We start from the raw sequence: 5,227 nt of genomic DNA, 5'->3' as shown, positions 1-5,227 counted from the left end.
CATGAGTAAATTTATTTTTAGATTATCTTTGTGTTCCCCTTCATTGCTAAGATAAGTGTTGTTAACTATAGTAACATGAGGAAATTTGCTCTCTTATTACACAAGAGAGCCCATCTGTGACTCTCTAAGTCTTAGAGTCTAAGAGGTGGATACAGATGACCACAAGTGAATTCAATTTGAGATAAAAGGAGTTCATTACAGTGCTGTTCTTAAGAATGAACAAAACAAAAACTGTAAGACAACTTAAATAGGCATGGGCACCTTAAAGACATTATGGTACTTCCTGGAGGTGAAACATTATGCAGCTTTAGAACAAGGTGGCTCTCTGTGCACTGATATGGAAAGATCTCCAAGAGAGATTAAATAAAAAAGCAAAATAATGATCTCATTATGTTTAAAAATAGGCATATTATATACTTATGAGTGCATAAGCATTTTTTAGAAGTATGAACATTATACTATTAATAATGGAATTATTGGTTGGAAGAGGGGAAAAGAAATTTAACTTTTCATTTTATATCTTCTATAGTGGTTAAATTTCAAAATCAAAATACATTTGGTAAAGGAGAAAATTTAAATTTCAGTTGGGTTTTTGAGGCATTCTAATACTTCCTTAGAAAAATCTATATGAACAAAGCATGCTAAGCAAAGCAAGATGTTGTCTATAAACATTAGGTAACTCCCCCATTCCATCTCCCAGCCTTTACTATACTTCTTTTAAAATGAAATTTATTGATTGATGAGAGAGAGAGAGAGAGAGAGAGAGAAAGAGAGAGAGAGAGAGACACATAAATGTGAGAGAGATTATTTGTTGTTCCACTTATTTATGCATTCATTGGTTGATTCTTGTATGTTCCCTGACCAGGGATCAAACCTGCAACCTTGGTATTGGGGTGATGCTCTAACCCAGTGGTGGCAAACTGTGGCTCACAAGCCATAGGCGGCTCTTTGGCCCCTTGAGTGTGGCTCTTCCACAAAATACTGACTTCTGCGCATGGGCCACGAAGTTTCAATCACACTGTACATGTGTGCCTGCACGTGGTATTTTGTGGAAGATCCACACTCAAGGGGCCAAAGAGCCGCAGTTTGCCGACCACTGCTCTAACCAATTGAGCTGCCCGGCCAGGGCTACTGTACTCTTCTTAACCCACAGCTGCTCAGTTGTCAATGGCTCCCAATAGCTATCAAAAACAAGTCCAGCAAAGCAATATGGTGGGGCAGCAGAGCATGGCCTGCTGGTTTGTCACCCATGCATTCAGACAATTCTTTGCAGACCTGTCGAGCACCAGGCACAGTACTACCTTGGGGATGTGTAGGTGAGTGGCATGCTTTTAAGAGACTCTGACTTCTCGCTTGTAAAACAAGTTTTCAGGACTAAATACAACAGCAAATGCAAGGCTCCTTGCCCAGGCCCCAAAGAATAATATTTGCTCACTTGCCCCACCCTTTTCTGTGAGGTCAAGGCAAGGCCTGATCCCATTACTCTTCCGCATATTTCCTCTGGTTCTCATTCCTACACTGTGCATTGTTCTAGAACACAACCCACTCATCTCTGATTTTTTTCCTTGCTGGGTAAAGCCCCCTCTCCTGCCCATCGTTTCTCTTTCCTTCGGGATCCAGTTCAGATGTGTCTCCGCCACGCAACCTTTCTTGACACTTCTTTACCAGGAACAAAATGACCAGAAGTAATCTCTTCCTCTTAAGAATTTGAATAGTTCCTCTGGTCTCCCTGTTTTTATGTTGACTTGATCACTTAGGGCATTTTACCTTCGTTTGCAGCTCTCTGTGCCCTTGGCCCGACTAGAGTATCTTCCCAAGGGCAGTACCTATGTTTTGTTCATCTCCAGAACTCATCTCTTTACCCATGTTCTCAGAAATATGTATGAATGAATACTCCATTTTAATGATTTGCCCAAATATTCTTTTTAAAAAAATATATTTTATTGATTTTTTACAGAGAGGGAGGGAGAGGGATAGAGAGTTAGAAACATCGAGAGAGAAACATCGATCAGCTGCCTCCTGCACATCCCCTACTGAGGATGTGCCCACAACCAAGGTACATGCCCTTGGCCGGAATCGAACCTCGGACCCTTCAGTCTGCAGGCCGACGCTCTATCCACTGAGCCAAACCGGTTAGGGCTGCCCAAATATCCTTCTAACTTTCATTATTAGGATTATTTTAGTTTGAAGCAGAATTTTTTTTTAAATGAAGATTTTTTAAAAAATTCACTATCATTGGCAGGTTAAGCAGAGTTTCTTCCAGGGGAAAGAAACTTGGAAATTGTGGAATTGCTATCCTTAAGGAATTTTTAGGAAGAGAAATACAGGCATCTATCTAGGGTGGTCACCGCCCTTTACATGAGTAACTGGCTCTTAAGTTTTTGTCTGATGAAATGAGATCTTATCCTAATAATTTAAAATAGCCTTGGCCAGTTTGGGTCAGTGGTTGGAGTGCTGGCCTATGGAGAGTCCTGGGTTTGATTCCCCAGCAAGGGCCTGCCTTTGTTCCCTGGCAAGTTCCCTGGCCCCAGTAAGGGGGCGGAGTAGGGCGCGCCTGTGGGAGGCAACCAATCAATGTGTCTCTCTCATGTGATGTTTCTTTCTCACTGTCCTCTGTCCCTCCCATCACTCTCTCTAGAAAGCAATAGGGAAAATATCCTTGGGCAAGATAAAAAAACAAAGCAAACAGACTACACTAGAAGTAAGTAAATTAAGGTAACCACAGAAGTAAATGAAATTTAGAAAGACTAAACATAAAGTTATAGATGTGTGTGAGAAAACAACTTCATTTTTCATATTACTTTCCATCCTTATCCATAGTTATATATTACTAGTGGCCCGGTGCACGAATTTGTGCACATTGAATGGAAATTAATTAGGAGAAATATTTTAATATTGCTATTCACCCTTTCTCTATAATAGAAGTGTCAACCAAACTCACAATCAACAATGACAGATTGAAACACACATGTGTGATTGGCCTTTTCAGCCGGGTCAAGTTTCTAAGTTTTCTAAATCTCCATTTTCTGGCTAATGAAGAGAAAATAGGATTCCATCGAGTCTCCTATCTACCTACTCCAGGACTTCTGTGAGGATCAAATGAGATGAGGAACGTGAAAATGCTTCACAGACATTTGGTTAAAGTGTAAACTGTTTTCACCTGGCTATAAAGCAAGTCATGTTTCTGGGCTGAAGAAACTCCAAGGAGCCTAGTCGCTAGGGAGAGGAAGCTGGTCGTTGCTTCGTGGCGTCATTATCCGGTGCCCACAGCGACCGTTTCCCAGCTGGGCTGAGCTCTGGGCCACATTTTGCACTATGGGTCTCGGCAGCATTGGCTGTGATTTGGTGAGGTGTCGCTCTGGGGTGGCAGAGCCTGTGTCCCACTTGGGGGAAGCTGAGTGTTGCTTTTTGGGTACCAGATCTGTGGTGCCATTTCTCTGTAAATGACCAGTGCGCATCATGGCAGCTCCTGCATTGAGTGTCTGCCCCCTGGTGGTCAGTGCACATCATAGAAACCAGTCGGATGGCCGGACACTTAGCATATTATAGCCTTTTACATATATAGATAATATATTGTAGCTGTGACCATAATATATATACACAGTTTAGTGTTCTGCTTTTTTCTTAACATCATTTTCTACACAGTTCCACATTTAATGAGCATTTGATTCTGTCTCTCACTGAATTGTTTGGGGTTCAGTTGAATGTTGCCTTTCTTGAGCAAGAAGTGAGGATAACCAAGCAAAGATGTAGCCTGAGGGAGTGTCAGCCTTGTATACTTTTAAAAGATATGATCTTATTTGGATGTTGCTGAGATGTACTGGAGCAAAATATTAACCTGATTGAATTTTGCAGCACAATAAATGAGATTAAGATCATGAGCCACTTTAAAATGTTTTCTTGAATGAAATATGTGTCTTTAAGAGGCTGGACAGTGTTTGCCCAGGCAATGGCTCTTTATTTACAGAGGCTTGCAGAGAACAGCTGGAAGGCAGCTTTCCCTATCAGCAGGCTTGTGTAACTAGCCCCACGTTGTTTGCTAATGACTTCAGGTCTCCAGCACTAATGGGATGGAATAATTTTACATAGAAGAATCAATCTCTAGTCTCCTTTTTCAGAAGAAACTAATCTGCCCAGTGCCTATAGCAATGAGGTGTGTTTAACATATGGAAATCATTAGGCTCAAAACCAGAATCTCTTTAGATATAGTCTACAAAGAGCAGGGGAGGTGGGGCGGGGGGCTTTAAAACTAAACTTCACAGAATTCTAACAAGCACTATATGCCCATTCTTGGAACTCTGTCTTCTTGCTTTGGCCCTAGGCTAAAGTGACTAGATTTGTACTTCCTTTATTGATTTAAAGCCACATTCACTCCTTTTTACAATGAGAACCAACTGTCTACTAACCTGTTTTGTAGCTTTCCTATATAGAGACTCTTGATTATTTTACTACTCCTATCATCATTCAGAGTCATTAATACAAATGTTGAGTCAAGGTAAATTTACCTTCTGGGCCAGGTTACCTGTTAGGAATCAGTATATTTTGTAATTATCTTGCTCTGCTCTGCTTACCGTGTATAATATCCTATAATTCAACATAGGGATGATGGTCAGATTTCTCTGAGTTTCCCAAAGTGGTGACTGCATCTTTGTGTGGTATCTATGGTTTGGCCTATAAGAAGACCCTTGAAGGATAGGTCTTGTTTTGTCCTGTTTTTATCTGTGGCCTAAAGAGAAGTATTCAGTTTTATTGTTTACTCAGCCCAGCTACAGTGAGTTCCAAGAAGACCTATGAGAAGGATTCTGTCAAGACCATGTCTACATAAGAAACATCCAAACCTGTACAAAATTTTAATGAAACATCCAAATTGATGACATGCCAGGGAGCAAGATCTCAAATGCTGCCGAGAATAACAGTTTTGCAGGTTCTTTTACTGATGCATTTGAAATTAAAGGAACAGAAAGAAGATTACATGGAGGTAGGAGAAAGCATGTGTTCTCTTGAGGGTGGTTTTGGCTTATTTCAAAGGCATGTTACCCTAGGTCAGCGGTTCTCAACCTGTGGGTCGCGACCTCTTTGGGGGCCGAACGACCCTTTCACAGGGGTCGCCTAAGACCACCGGAAAACACATATATAATTACATATTGTTTTTGTGATTAATCACTATGCTTTAATTATGTTCAATTTGTAGCAATGAAATTGGGGGTCACTACAACCTGAGCATGTC

The sequence above is a fragment of the Myotis davidii genome, unplaced genomic scaffold (assembly GCF_000327345.1).
Source record: "Myotis davidii unplaced genomic scaffold, ASM32734v1 scaffold130, whole genome shotgun sequence".
Taxonomy (NCBI): Eukaryota; Metazoa; Chordata; class Mammalia; order Chiroptera; family Vespertilionidae; genus Myotis; species Myotis davidii.
The sequence above is the reverse complement of the archived record's forward strand: the minus strand, read 5'-3'. Positions refer to the sequence as shown.